Source organism: Lygodium microphyllum, chromosome 27 (genome assembly GCF_053477565.2).
Source record: "Lygodium microphyllum isolate KBCC chromosome 27, Lygodium_microphyllum_v1.1.10, whole genome shotgun sequence".
In the NCBI taxonomy this organism is placed as follows: domain Eukaryota; kingdom Viridiplantae; phylum Streptophyta; class Polypodiopsida; order Schizaeales; family Lygodiaceae; genus Lygodium; species Lygodium microphyllum.
The window spans coordinates 107,412,146-107,428,543 of record NC_141161.1 but is presented as its reverse complement, the minus strand read 5'-3'; positions in this window follow the sequence as shown (position 1 = coordinate 107,428,543).

The window sequence follows — 16,398 nt, the reverse complement described above, 5'->3', positions numbered from 1 at the left end:
GCCTACAACACCATTCGGCCCTCGGCCCTTGGCCCATTCGAGCTAGTTACCATTCGGCCCTCGGCCCTTGGCCCGCCGTCTGAGTGACACACTTAGCCCTTGCAGCTTGGATGAATAACCCAAAGATGGACAAGATAGCCAGATGCAAGTCAACAAGCCTATTAGGCCTAAAACAAAGCCAGAGGGTATGTAAGTCGTTTAGACACTTATTTTCTATACTCACCCTGAATTTTCACACCTGAAGTACACTTAAGGATATCAGAAAGCTTGATTGAGCACAAGTGCGCGGGGGAAAGAGAACACACATTGAGGAGGGGTAAATTGAGGATTGGATGCAATAAGTCAAGAAACTCACTCAAATAAACACCTCAAGGAACCCACTAGTAGGAGAAGATCCCAAGACATAGACGGACAACCAAGGTACAGAGTAGGACCAAGCAAGCAGCACTAGAGAAGTGGATCTCACCAGCTTGTGCAACCTGATCGACAGCTTGGTGGAGCACGAGAACACGATCATGTAACCGCAGGCCGAACAAGGAACTCGACTTAGGAGTTTTTCCAAAGGCGATCCAACAGTTGGTAAGCAGCTATGATGTGCACGCTCAATATGAGCACCGTGGTAGAACAACATAAGCCATCATAACAGACTTGGAGGAGGAATGGAAGCTAGCCCACAAGACACTGCAAGGCATAGTGAAATACAACCAGGACCAACGTGTTAGGAGCTTAAGGCAGAACACAGAACTACGTGAGGTATAGCGGATGATGAACCTGACAGGTGGGAATCAGATCGATCATGAGAGAGCCCTGGAAGGAGACTTGACATTGAGTGAGCTTCTCATGAAGCGATTGCTCAATAACACTGCAGTAGAGCAAAGTGCTGCAGCCCTAGCAATATCATTACTAACAGGATTAGGAACAAAACAAGGGTCTAAAGGCCAGTCTAGAATCCCAATCGTTCCAAAGCAACTCAACAAGTACCAACCCCACAACGACCCATACAGCTTTGTAGAGCAATTCGAGCAAGTCTGCGAGGCCAACAGCCTCACCGACTTGACTCAACATTCTCAAGCAGTCAAGCTTTGCTTAGGCGACAAGGGTGGGACTTGGTACACGAGTCTAGATGCCAAAGAATGAGCACATTTTAATGGCCTCAAAGACCTCTTCATCAAGAGGTTCTTCGAGCCTGGATACTCTGGCAATCTGCTAGTGAGACTAATGAATGTCAAGCAGAAGCAAAAAGAGGACATTCGCGACTATGTCACCCACGTAAGGAGCCTCTTCAAGAGAATCCTCGTGGGCAAACGGCCTACCGAGAGAGCGGTTTCCACCGTACTTATTAGTTGAATACGGTGCGAGGAGCTGTATAGGGCCTTGGCAGGTAATTTGAGCTTGCAGCGAGACTCGATAGCTAGGGTGTTTGAAGAGGCCATTCGAATGGATAACTAGCTTAAAAAGCGGAGCTCTAGGAGCTCAAATTCAGAAGAAACCAACTCATAAATTTTGGAGAGAGCGTCAGCCTCTAGCGAATGATTAGGTCCAATAGCCTAGGACAAGGGGAAGGCCTCTAAGACAAACCAAGACTTGAGTGAGGTGAAAATGGAGATAGCCAAACTGTAGGATATGTTGAGATGACCAACGTGCCCGCACGTATAATGTGTGTATTGTAGCAAAAGTCACGAGTGTCAAGACCCTAGGTCACGACCTTATGCTAATTGCGGTAGATTTGGTCACGATGTTTTGCATTGCAGATTACCAAGAAGACTCCCTTACTCACAACCCTATAGCCAACCATACCTTAGCGAGCAGACCCCAACAATTCTTTGGAAGGGTGGCCCCATTGGCCCTTCCTGTGCCTAATGATGTCAAACCGGTTGTTCCTAGAATGGACATAAATCCTATAGGTATACCAAGTCTGCCTGATCCCTATGTGACTCATCCACCAACTAACGCAGCAGTCCACACAGGAGCCAAATGAGGAAGAGACTTACGTATACCCATACGTCTCGCACAACGACGAGGGAAACGCAATCCTTATGGACTATCCGCTAGTGTCGGTGATAGTGTTAGGAAGAGGTCGAGGTAGAGGCCTAGGAGGGCAGACGCAGGATCCAATCGTATGTTGGACTTGTGGTCATCTAGGGGATGTCTCATCACATTGCCCTGAATGGGAGCAACCAAATAGAGATAAGGCAGACCTAAGATGCCCAGAGTACGGAATCACTCACCTCTTCACTGACTGTGCCAAGGGAAAACCATCCTCAAGCTCAATCAATGTGCCATCTGTCCCATTGGGGCTGTTCGGCGTCGAGAATCTCGATGGGGAGGCCACACCTATCCCATTGCATGTCATGACTCAAGCACAGAAAAAGCAGGCCAACATATCATTGCTAGGTCCGAGCAACCTCGATGCAGCCTCGATCGAGAAGAAGATCCGTAGATGGAGAAAGAAGAAACCCGAAGCTAAGATCATGCTGAAAACCGAGAGTGCTACCACTCTGCCTGCTAGAAAGAAGGTTATTGATGTGGAGGTAGAAACCTCAGTCCCTAAGGCGGTCAAAAAGGGAAGTGCTAGGGTAGGGGAGTACCCGCATCCTAAGCGCCAACTAGAGGCTATCAAGAAAGTGAAGGAATGGGTAAGAGAGGCCCAAGAGCACCTAAAAGATGTGAAGCCCATCCTAGAGAACGAGATCAAAGATCTCTCCAACATAAGCACGTCAGTCTCACCCTCTCGACTGAAAGCAAGAGATGCAACTATGCCACAAGCGGTATCGCTTAGGCAAAGCCTCAATGCTACATGCCAGTGAATCAGTCACGGCCATTGGCCAGGACAATCTGGAATAGGAGAAAGGCGAGCAATCAACGACCTCCTTACCATGCTAGTGACCACCCTTGTGATGCTGAGCCTGGGAGACCTGCTTAGGTCACATTCCACCCTATGGCAAGACCTGAAGCAGTGGGTTGAAGGATCACAAGAGCAAGGTGTCGTAGACCTGCACGACCATGACGTAAAAATACAAATACCAAGCCTAACGCTGCACTCTATGCCTAAGTCCTTGCACGTTAATGCATTCTGGGAAGGCATCGAGATGCATGTGGCCCTACTTGTCTTAGCCTTGGTCAACATAGCTTGAAAGGGGATTGTAGACACAGGAGCGGGGATTAGTGTACTGAGCCACACAGTACTTTAGACGTGGGGAAACCCACTTGTGGAGACCGCCAAGTTCAATGTCACACTAGCGAAGGGTATGAAAGTGAAACCATTTGGGGTACTTAAAAACTGGTAGGTGAAGATCGTAGGTGTCTAGTTCTCAGTCCACTTTATAGTCATGAAGGGAGTGGACTACGACATCTTATTAGGCCGACCTTGGATGCACAATGCCAGAGTCATCAAGGATTGGGGTAATGGCTTAATCTTCTTGGGCAATAGGACGAAAGCTATGAGGGTAGAGATGGACATGTGGAAAACCTCACCAGTCGACTTGAATGCTATCTCCGTGATGCTTAAGGGTAACGCTCAGGTCAAGAAGCCCTATGGGCCCTTGACCAAGTATATCCCATACCCGAGGGATGAGAAAGACTGGATGCATGCCTTTGCTATGATCGACGTGCCATTCTTAGATCATGAGGCATACGAACAAGCTATCTAGATAGTTGGCAGGACAATAAACACACCCTCCACAACAATATGTATGATGGCAGGAACCTTTTGTGGGTGACCTAAGCCTGTCATGTTCCAAGTGCTGATTAACAAGAAGGAACTCCAAGAGATTTTAGAGTATTTGACTGGCATTCTAGCTGGCAATCCAGCAGCAAACTTCAAGCCACTGCAGGATCTGCTAGATGGACCTAGGTGGCAATGGACCAAGGTGCATGACTTAAACCTCAAGTACAATTGGGCTCTTGTCTCTGACCAAAGACAAGAGTTGTGCCAAAACCTAGTGGACGATGAGCAGTCGGATGAGGATGATTCCATGGACAAGTACGAAGACTATCATTCCTTCAATGATGAAAGTAAGGGTAAAATAGACATGGTGGAATACGATATTGAGGGATGAGAAATAGAATAGATACGAGCGGACTCCAGGCCATAGAAAAAGAGTGCCTTTAGGATGGAATGAGGGGTCATGCGCATGGAATGTGACCATGCATGGTTGGAACACATAAGAGCCATAGATTTCGAATGAGCAGGTCCAACTCGACACCAGTGCTTAGAGCAAAGTTACCCTCTGAACTACGACTGCCAGGAGAAGCCACCTCTTCAAGCGAAAACAGTGAGTTCGATTCCAAGTTGGAAGTGAACTCAGATAGCGACCTGAAGATACCTCGACCATCCAAGACCAGACGCACCAAGGGGGACCTACTCATCCACCTAAGGCACAGACGGTTGAAGGAAGATAGGGCAAAACAACCTAGGGACACACAAATGGATGAGCAAAGAAAGCTGCAGGATCTCTTGAGGAGATTTACGAAGTTCAAGAAGGGTGACAGGCTAGTGATCTTATTGGGTGCCAAACGCCAAGGGCAAATGAGTGAACCCATCGAGGGACCAACCAAGGTCAAGGAGGTGGACCTAGCACAGGAAGGGGAGGCATCCCGACTGGTCTTAATTACTGATGACTTAACTGAGCAAGAGGAGACAAGTCTTGTTGCTCTCTTGCGAGAGTATGTAGATGTGTTTGCTTGGTCCCTGGAGGAGCTTAAGGGGGTGGATCCGAGTGTGGTGACCCATAACATATCCATGACACCAAACGCAACACCGATCAAGCAACGACCATACCCAATGAATCCAAAACACTCTCATGTAGTCAAAGAAGAGATTGACAAGCTGATGAAAGCAGGATTCATCTATGAAATTGAGCACACGAACTCGGTGCCACCCATAGTCATAGTAAAGAAGAAAAGCAGAAAGATTAGAGTGTGCATCAATTACAAGAAGGTGAACGCTACCACTAAGAGAGACAATTACCCATTGCCATACACCAAACACATGCTCAAAAGAGTGGCAGGAAAAGAGACCTACAGCTTCCCGGACGGCTTCTCTGGATACAATCAAGTGCAAGTGCATCCTGCCGATAGGCATAAGACTGCCTTCGCCATCAAATGGGGTGTCTTTGCTTACGTAGTCATGCCCTTCGGGTGGTTGACTAATGCCTCGGCCACCTTTCAATGCCTCATGTGCACCATATTTAAAGACATACTTTGCAAGGAATTGGAGGTATTCGTGGATGACTTGTGTGTTCACTCATGCCTACAGGCAAAGTTGGTGTATGCCCTTTTCTCCAGCCAATGCTACAATTCCCTTATGCACTGGATCAATGTACTTGTGTTGGAGAATGTGGCAGCTTGCACCCTGGACAAGGTGGATTGGAATAACTATGTGTGCAAAACAATAGACTAAGCGACCAAAGCACTAGCCTTGGGTAACAAATAGGGAGGTGGAGAATCCCCCTCATCTAAGAATACGGAGAGAAAGAAACCCTCCTCGAAAGCCTCCTTCATCGGGTATGGAAGCATACTTGATGAAGTGTATGCCCTGGTCACTAACTAGTTCGATGGGGCAGTCGAACCGTGAGATCACCTGTTCCCATAAGAACTTGCTAGTCGTTCTAGCATCATTTTTGTGTGTTTCTCTCGCTTCTGCCCATTTCATTAGGTAGTCCATGGCCACAATTATATATTTGGCCTACGAATACTGTGCCACGGGACTAATGGGTCCTACGAAGTCGATTCCCCACTTTTCAAAGGGTTGTCATGCAATGATTGGGGTTAACTCCATTTGATCCTTGTGAATCGGTACCTTTGTCCATTGACACTTGTCACAATGCTTAATGAATCGTGTTGCATTATGAAAAAGCATGGGCCACCACAATTGAGATTGCAGTACCTTGCATGCTATCGTGTCTCCGCTAAAGTGTCCTCTAACAATTCTGTTATGTGCCTCTATGAGCACATCGTGCATCTCATGCTCACACATGCATCTATGCAGTAACCCGTCTTGCCCTAACCCGTCTATGCAGTAGAAGGAGTCATTGAGCTATGCATCTTGTAGTGCAGGGTTTGTTCACTACATTATCTTTTGCATAGCCAAAAGATAATGCCGAAACTTTTTTACTGCAAATACCATGGCTAAGCCTTCTCTCTTAGTCAATCGAGTAGTTCATTTCGGTCTTAGTGAGTTGTCTGCTAGCAAAGCTCACTGGATAGTCGAGGTTGTGTTTGCTAGGTTGGCATAGTAGTGTCCCCACGGTGAATTTCAAAGCATCAATATGTACGTGGAAGGTGATAGCCCAATCTGGGGCTCATAAGATCGGTGCAGTAGTTAGAGCCTTTTGCAATTCCTCATACGCTCGTTGACATGCTTCAGTCCATTCGAAAACGATCAATATCTTGTACAAAGTTCTGGCAATCAATGCATATTTCAGCACAAATAGTTGATAGTATCCCGTATGGCCTAGGAAGCATTGAACTCCCTTATAGTTAATTGGGGGCGAAAGATCAACAATTACCCTGACTTTCGAGAAGGCATCGGCAATGCCGTTCTTTGACACCACATGCCCTAGGATGCACCCATGTTTCACCCAGAACTGGCACTTTAAGGGGTTCAGGGAGGGACGATATAGGTGACACTGCTCAAAGACTACTCAAAGTTTGCCTAAGTGTTTTCACATCAAGGATGTCTTGTAAGCTGATGTTGTTGTTTGTCAAGACTTTTTTCTTGTTCATCTTCAGCAGGGCATACACATCCCTTTTACATTTTTTCTCCACCCTAGGTTCCAGTCCCAGTGCTTTCTCCACCAAGGCCTGGGTTAGCGGTACCTGCACTTTTCGGGCATTGTCCCCCCTTCCCACCATCACCATTCTGCACTCTTGATCGGGGTTGTACATTCTTAAGGCCTGGATTAGCAGTACCTGCACTTTTTGGGCATTGTCCCCCCTTCCTACCATCGCCATTCCGCACTCTCGGTCGAGGTTGTACATTCTCAAGTACTCCACACACTTCGTGTGGTCAGGTTCCTATGCAAACTTCTCTAGGTACTTGTGGAGGTGGCACTGTTCCACTATTCTCCTTGCAGCTTGATCCTTGGCCATCATCTTCTCAAGGTTGTGAATGTTGTGGAATTTTAGTTGATTGTAAGCTTGATTTTCTAGGTTGATGCCGTACTGGGCTCTCTCTGTTGAGATGACAAGCTCAACACATGTGGACATTGATGATGGATCACCTGGTTAGATGGGTCCACACATCAACACTTAGCACGTGGGTGGTCATTATGAATCTCACATGGCCACTGACTCATTACTTATTATATTTAGGTTGTTACACCTATTTACAGCTGGCATAGTTATAGCGCCAGTCGACTAGTGTAGTCGGTTATGCATTGTTTGACTTAGTAGGCCACTTTTCTTTATGTTTTATATTATCTATACTTTGTGTACATTGTAAAGAGTAAAAGAAGAAGAAGAAACCAGCAAGAAAACGTTTTGGCCTCCATCTCTCTTCTTGTCTCTTGAGTGAGCTTCTCCTTGTGCATTCTGTGTGTGTTTGGCGCAGCATCTTGAGCAAGTCCCCCCACCACGCGATTCTTGACATGGTATCAGAGCCGTGCCACTGAGAGAGGCTAATTTTGAAGGTTGAAGCGAAGGAGAAGAAGCAAGGTTCGAGCAAGCAAGCCATGGGTAACAAGCTCTCCCATTGTTCCACTCTCTCTCTTGGATAGTGCCTCTGGAGGCACCGGAAGCAGGGTCGAGCAAAAATCTTAGATTGCAATGAGATTTGGTGTGTGTGAAGAGCGCCATGTATTATGCAGATAAGAGGGCTTGCCATAGTTATTTTGGGCATCTGAGGCCATTTCAGGCCCCGTTTTAGAGCCGCAAGGTTGCGGATAGCAATTTCAGGGTACACTGTGACTTTGGCTGTATTGACCGAAAGTGGGTGCCCAGGTTACAGATTTTAGATTTGTAAGTTCAAAGGTGTTTAGCAGCAAGTAAAGACAAGGTTTATCTACAAACTGGTTGTAGATTGCATGTATTGTTGAGCAGATAGTGAAAAAGGCTGTTTGGTGTATTGCTGTGCACTACAGGTCGAGGGTTGCAGAAGATTTGTTTGCTGTTGGATATTATTTTTGTTATAATGGCAGAGAATAGTGGAATCCCCATCATTCACAAGCTCGATAAGAATAACTACCCTTCATGGAAGTTCCGTGTTACGAACTTCCTTATTGGAAAAGGCCTCTACGAGTTTGTTTCAGGTGAGGAAAAGGAGCCGGAGGTGAGTGATCCTCCAACTGCTGTAGAAGAGACAAAGGCACGGAAGGAATGGAATGCAAAAGATAAAAAGGTCATGTATTGGTTGTCTGCACTAATTGACAATAATATACTGGGACACATTAGAAATGCAGAGAATTCATATGCAGCTTGGACCATACTTGAAAGTATGTTTTCTGTAAATACAAAGGCACGAAAGATTCAACTCAAGCAAGAGTTGAATACATTGAAGAAATGGAAGATGTCTATCAATGAGTATGCACTGAAGGTAAGGAGCATTGCAGATGCCTTGGTAGCAATTGATGCAATGCTCGATGATGATGATTTGGTGTCATCTACCTTGGGTGGACTTAACAATGAAAAGGCTTGGAAGTCTTTTGTAACTTCCATATATGTTAGAAAGCCATTTCCAGATTTCGATGAGTTGGTCTCCCTTATGATCACTGAAGATATCAACATGCAGAGTGAGACATCTGAAAGAAGTGGTGAATAGGTCCAAGCTTTCTACTCTAGTTTAGGAAGGGGACGTGGCAGGTTCTCTTCAAGAGGCCGTGGTACAGGACGTGGTAGTGACAACCAGTAAAACAGATTGAATTAGCAATTTGGCAATATGCAAGTTTCAGAAAGTCGTGGTAACTTTAGAGGTAGGGGGAGCTTTAGAGGAAGAGGTGGATGGCAGAATAGAGGTTCTAACAACTCTGGTATTGTGTTCCACTACTGTGGCAAAACAAGTCATATCGCAGCCCAATGTTATGCTAAGAAAGATGATATTCGCAGTGGTAAGTTGCAGCAAGGAAACTATGCATCATCTTCACGACAGAATGAAGACAAAAATGAATGTCTGTTTGTTATGCAGCATATGCTGAATGCTATTACAGGAAAGGGAACACATGATGATATTTGGTATGTTGATTCAGGTGCATCCAATCATATGACCAGCCATGCAGAATGGTTTGGAGAGATGCAAGATTTGCAAAATGCAGGTTATGTGCAGACGGGTGATGATTCATGCCACCCAATTTCACACATTGGAAAAGTTCACTTGTCCTTCCATGATGGTAAGACAAAGAGTCTTTCAGATGTATTACATGTGCCATCTATTACAAAGAACTTGGTGTCAGTCAGTCAAATGGTAGAGCAAGAGCTGCAAGTCAGATTTAATGCAAAGGGCTGCTTTGTAGAAAACTTCAATGACAAGTGCAGGTTAGTTGCAAAGGGAAGTAGAGTTGGACGTATGTTTACTCTGGATGCTGGAATTTCTACTATGAATGCTGATATGTATGCTAAAGGAAAAGGTGTTGTTGCAGACATTGAAATTTGGTACAAACGCATTGGACATGCAAATGTACAAAGGCTGAAATTAATGCAGTCCAAAGGGTTGGTTACAAGTTTGCCTACATTTAGAGTTGCAGAATTTCATAAGGTATGCGAAGCATGTCAGTTTGGTAAGCAGGCAAGACAACCCTTTTCACATGACAGAGATGTAAGCAGAAATATCCTTGATGTTGTGCATACAGACATTTGGGGGCCTACAAAAAATGTATCTCTTGGAGGCAGTTCATACTTTGTCACATTCATTGATGATTGTTCTAGAAAGCTGTGGGTATATTTTATGAAGGAAAAGAGTGAAGCTTTTGAGCACTTTAGAACTTTCAAGGCTGCAGTTGAAAGAGAAACATGCTTGAAAGTAAAGTGCTTGAGGTCAGATGGAGGGGGAGAGTACCTCTCGAATAAGTTCAGTGATTTTCTGAGGTCTCATGGGATAAAGAGACAGTTCACATGCAGATATACCCCACAGCAAAATGGGGTTGCAGAAAGGAAAAATAGGCATATTGCAAAAGTTGCACGTGCCTTGATGGTGGCTGAAAAGAATATGCCTAAGCATTTTTGGTCTGAGGCTATTCATACCACTGTTTATATTATGAACAGAACTCCCACAGCTGCAGTTCATGGTATGACCTCCGAAGAATGTTTTACAGGTAAGAAGCCTGATGTCTCACACTTGAAAGTGTTTGGCTGCATTGCATATGTTCATGTGCCAGATGAGTTGTGGAAGAAACTGGATCCAAAGGCTGAAAAGTGTCTTTATTGGATACTCTTTAGAGCAGAAAGGGTATTGCTATTATAACCCTGTCACATGTAAGTTCAGAGTGAGCAGGGATGTCATCTTTGATGAAATGAGCAATTGGTATGCATCTAGTGGTGATGAATTGGATGATGATGATGATCATAACACTCATGTGAAGGCTGAAAAGCAAGAATCACAGACTCTTAGTGGACCAGAGACATCATCTGGTAGTCCTTGGTCTGGGAGACTGAGTACCTCTATATCTTCAGGTGCATCTAGTAGCACTACAGGTAAAGACAAAGGAAAGAATAAAGTGTCAGAAGGCATTGATGCAGTTCTTGATGGAGACTCCAGCGGCTCAAAGAGCTTGGATAATGAGCTTGGCATTCCTTCAGTGAGGACTCCAGGTGTGCAGAGAGCACGCGTTAATGCAAAGACTCCATTGAGTGATCTAGTGGTACGCAGGTCTAGCAGGGTGAGATACCCTATTAAAAGATTTGGTTTTGAAGGTTATGCAGCTCACCATTATGCTTATATGGTGAGACTAGTTGAGGATGTTGAGCCCACATGTTTTGAGGAGGCTGTTGGTCATGCTCATTGGGATGCAGTAATGGATGAGGAGATGGCTGCATTAGAGGCCAATAAGACTTGGGATCTAGTATCATTGCCAAAGGGAAAGAAAGCTATTTGATGTAAGTGGATTTATAAGATTAAGCACAATGCAGATGGTTCTATTAGTAGGTACAAAGCTAGGCTAGTTTCAAAAGGCTATGCCCAGACATATGGCATAGATTATGATGAAACCTTCAGTCCAGTTGCTAGGATGGCAACTATCAGATGTGTGATTGCTTTGGCAGCAGCCAAAGGTTGGAGGTTGCAGCAAATGGATGTGAAGAATGCCTTCTTGAATGGTGATTTGCAAGAAGAAGTGTATATGGATCAGCCAGCAGGTTATGAAGATTTAGACCATCCCACGTATGTGTGTAGGTTGAAGAAGGTGCTCTATGGGCTCAACCAAGCACCTAGAGCATGGTCTGACAAGATCAGAGAGTATCTTGTCAATATTGGCTTTTATGTTTCTGATGTTGATCACTCACTTTATGTGAGAAAGGGACATGCAAGTTCGGTCATCATAGTCATCTATGTGGATGACTTGATTATTACAGGTGATAGTGATAGTGGGATTGTTGAAGTCAAGGACTTCTTGAAGAAGAAGTTTGAGATGAAGGATTTAGGTGAGCTAAGGTACTTCCTAGGCATTGAGGTGATCAGATGTGATGATGGTATATGGCTGTCCCAAAGACAGTATGGCTTGAATATGTTGTCCAAGTATGGTATGACTGCATGCAAACCACTTTCAGTCCCGTTGGAGCAGAATGTAAAGTTGAGTGCTGATGTTGGGGATGAGATAGAAGACCCTACTATGTTCAGGAGGATAGTGGGGAGTTTGATCTACATGACCATTACAAGGCCAGACTTGAGCTACGCTGTTGGTCTTGTGAGTCAGTTTATGCAAGTACTTAGAAAGCCACATTTGGATGCAGTCAGATGCATATTGAGATATGTGAAGTTCACATTACATTATGGACTTTTCTATGAGGCAGGTACAGATGTATAGGTGTTTGGATACACAGATGCAGATTGGGCTGGTAGTATGTCTGATAGAAGATCTACCAGCGGATACATGTTCTCTCTTGGTAGTGCAGCAGTTGCTTGGAGCAGCAAAAAGCAATCTATAGTTGCTTTGTCGAGTACAGAGGCTAAGTATAGAGGTGCTGCTGTTGCAGCATGTGAGGTAGTATGGCTACAAAAGTTAATGGTTGATTTGGATGTGTAGGTGGAAGGTCCAGTTGTCATTTATTGTGACAACATGAGCAGTATACAGTTGGCTAGGAACCATGTGTTCCATGCCAGGACAAAACATATTGAGGTACACTACCACTTTGTGAGAGAGAAGGTACTAGCAGGTGATATTGACTTGGTGTATGTTAGCACACAGGATCAAATAGCTGACATCTTCACAAAGGCATTGGGTACATAGAAGCTTCAAAAGTTTCGAAGCTTACTTGGAGTTGCAGAGATGCAGTTGAGCTTGAGGGGAAGTGTTGAGATGACAAGCTCAACACATGTGGACATTGATGATGGACCACCTGGTTAGATGGGTCCACACGTCTACACTTAGCACGTCGATGGTCATTATGACTCTCACATGGCCACTGACTCATTACTTATTATATTCAGGTTGTTACACCTATTTACAGCTGGCATAGTTATAGCGCTAGTAGACTAGTGTAGTCGGTTATGCATTGTTTGACTTAGTAGGCCACTTTCCTTTATGTTGTATCTTATCTATACTTTGTGTACATTGTAAAGAGTAAAAGAAGAAGAAGAAACCAGCAAGAAAACGTTTTGGCCTCCATCTCTCTTCTTGTCTCTTGAGTGAGCTTCTCCTTGTGCATTCTGTGTGTGTTTGGCGCAGCATCTTGAGCTAGTCCCCCCACCACGCGATTCTTGACACTCTCTTCTTCTGTGAAGGGGTGTCGGTGGGCCCGGTGTTGTTGCGACATCTCTCGTTCCTGTCATGAATCATACTTTCCATTAGTGCTATAATTATTATACATACAAGAATTTGCTGAAAAGAAAGATTTTATGTTTGTTGAAGGACAACATTAAACTCCAATACAAATTCTCCTCTTCAGACTTGGTTTGTGACATCCCTCCTACGCCACCTATTTCTTAGGTATTATTGCGTTTACTTGATCTTGATTGGTTTTAATTTGATTCGCCTTCACCCTATTCACCTTCACGCTACTCTTGTACCCTCTCCCCTTCCAGATTGAGAAGAATCCTTCCTAGGATCGAGGGTTAGGAGATCCAAGGCATTTGACATTCGGGTATAAGGCTTACTTGTGCATGAGCCAAGTATAGAATTCTGGGTTGTATTGCAACTGAGCCTTGGGGTCTAGAGTGAAGGGTCAGGTGCTTACGTGTGTGATGTAAGTGAGGACATCGATTAGGAAATTGCCAAAATCAACATGGCTAGCAATGTGGAGCTCCTCCTCGGTCAAGAGGCGATCAAGATATGGGTGTCCCTTGATGTGGTCTTCCATGGGTTGGCCACAAAGAGTGGTTAACACTCTATAAGAGGTGAGTGCGACGTAGGTTGGGTCGTACTCCGATGTCTTGATTGCGTGGCACTGCGTAGCATTGGTCATAATTTGGCATCCTTCGAGTTCCCACTGCAATCGCAAAGTATACCAGTTTCGTAAAAACAGGGAGTCGGTATCATCTAACGCTTTCAACTCCTCGACTTCTTTGTCAGTGATGGAGGAAGTCACACACTTATCATAAGACATAATGAGGCGTTGTTTGATGGCTTGGTCTCTTGATATCTCAGCACATAGCAACTCGGAAGCTGAGTGGGGGTGTTTTGACAAAGGGGAATTCAAATGTTTCCCAAGAACAAGGCATCATGCAAACTTCCGTCTCGCTAAGGGCTCTTGCAGTAGGCCCAAGTCCAAGTGGTCATAACTTAGAGCCAGTGACATGAATGTGGCATCCAAGTGTCTAAGACAAGTAATAACGTCATCCCCAGTGTCTTTAGCTAGGTCTATAGCCAGAGTTAAGAATGATTTCCGCTCATAAGATGGTTTAAGGCCCGCAAGTGACTGGGGTTTGATGAGGCTAGTAAGCGCGACGGCAGATGGTGGTAGTTGCCCATGATGCGATGGTTGAGTCCCATGGATAAATGTCGGAGTAGTGGCTACTATGCTCCAATTGGGCTTGGCAAGTCTTATCGTTTTATCAGTAGGGGTTGAAAGGGGTAACGTTGTTTGGGGTTTGGGCCGATAGTCTTGCTCAACTCCTCGAAGCTCATGCATGGGTGAGCTGGTAGCAGGCAGGCTTGGAAAACTGTGTGGCTTCTGGTTCCAAGGTTCCATGAGGCTCAGGTTGATTAAACAAGAGGGTGGCATTTGAGTGATGCCGCGGGCCGCTCTGGCCTTAGGGATCCATAGGTAGGCATTCCCCTCATAGTATCCTTGCGCATGCAAGAGGGCTTTAGGAACCCATCTCGGCTTCCTTTGATCTTCGTAATTGCATCTCGGTGTCCTGGGATTAGAGTCTCTTGAGCTACGAAGACGTGGGTGTCTACTCCTAGGCAGCGGTCGTGGTTGTTTAGGCCTCCATTGAAACTCGAGTTGTTGGACCTTAGCTTTTGCCATTGTGAGTGGCGGCCAGTGAGGCTTGGTGCATGGTGGCTGAGCCCTACCCCCCTCCGTAGACTTGGCTATGAGTATTTCTACCGGTGGCCTTGTGGACTTTAACAAAATTGCGTAGCCCTTGCTGAAGGTTGTATCAATATGGACATTTCCTATGGTTAGGTGGATGTGCTATGACTCATAATCAACATTGCAGCGAATTTGCTTCTTGAAGGTTCGCCCTAGCAGTGACTCTGTGCCCGCGTTTTTAGTGTTTGGCAACACATAAAACATCATTGGTACAGTCTCAGACTTGATAGTAATAGTGATTTGACACTTGCCGAGGAGTGCATACAAGTGGCCCCCATATGGGTTTAATTGGGCATTAGTGGGCTGTAGTGGTGGTTTACCAAGTTGGGTCCAATGATCGTAAGTTAAGACATTGAAGTCTGCTCCCTCGTCGATCAAGGAATTGAAAGCACATGTTTCCTTGGCAACGACCGTGATGTGGAGGTATGTGGGTTCTACGGCTTCCTTGTCCTCATCACCAACTTTCATAATTATGGCGACTCATATCATGACAGGGGGTTCCAACATTGGTGGCTCATGCAACAGATGCACAGGAGGGTAGTACTTTCTTAATGCAACTGTCATTAAAGAAGCCAATGGCTTTGATGGCACTGCAGCCGGTGATACATATCAAGAGGCCATCTCATCAAAGATAACATCCCTACTCACCAAAGTTTCCCTAGTAGAGGGATCATAGCATTTGTATGCCTTCTTCTCTTGCGAATAGCCAAAGACTTTCATGTGACATATATTTGGCTTATAGCCATACAACTTCTCAAATGATGTCATCTCACAAATACTCATGTATCTACAACTGATTTGTAGCACAGTACTGCTATGACAGGTCCTAGTGGTCAGACAGTATCTCCTTCGATAGCAATGAATTGATAGCATATCTTCTATCCACCTTTCTTATCATCCATCAAAAATCCTCTCCATACTATCCTCAGGCAAACGGACAGGCAGAATCCACAAATAAGATCCTTGTAAATGTCCTGACCAAAGTAGTCTCTACTTTGCATAGCGACTAGGATAACAAGCTGATGGCAGCCTTGTGGGCTTACCATACAGCTTATAAAACGCTGTCGGTGAGACCCCCTTTAGGTTAACCTATGGGACTGAGGAAATTCTACCAGTAGAGTTCTTCGTCCCTAGCCTGAGAATAGCACTTCAAGAACAGTGGGAAGGGAAGGAGACATGGACGCAATGCCTGGGAGAGCTTGAACGCCTCTTAGAAACACGCCTTCTGGCCACTCATGCACTCATATGCAAGAAGGCACGATGCAAGAGCTGGTTTGATAAGCATGTTAAATAGCACGACTTTGAACATGGCAACTTAGTGCTCTTGTACTCAGTCAAAGGACACAAGCTCTACAGCATTTTACTGCATCCTCATGAAGCTTTGTTTTTCTTTGGCCAACCTTGCCTCCCATTTTCCATCTTCTCCTTCCTTTGTTCTTATGCTTCTCTCAGCTCGTATATTTCCTTTTGGCACATGGCCACCTATCTAGTCTTTTCTAGTTGAATGACAAAGCCAAGACTTCTTCTCTAATTTGACCCTTGGCTGGCCAAATGGTGCCCCAAATCAATTTGGATGGGCTCCTGAAATCTCTTGATAATCTTCAATTATCAGCTGTCAATTTTAGTCCCTTGAGCCTTCAATCTCTAGCACGAACCCCAAGGTGGCTGCTAAATCAAGGGGCAAATGACCCAAAATGCTTGCTGGTCATTTATGACAGCAAGAGCAATTGGTTAGCAAGAGGAGATTGAAGGATCTCAAGTTGTACTCCTTCTAAT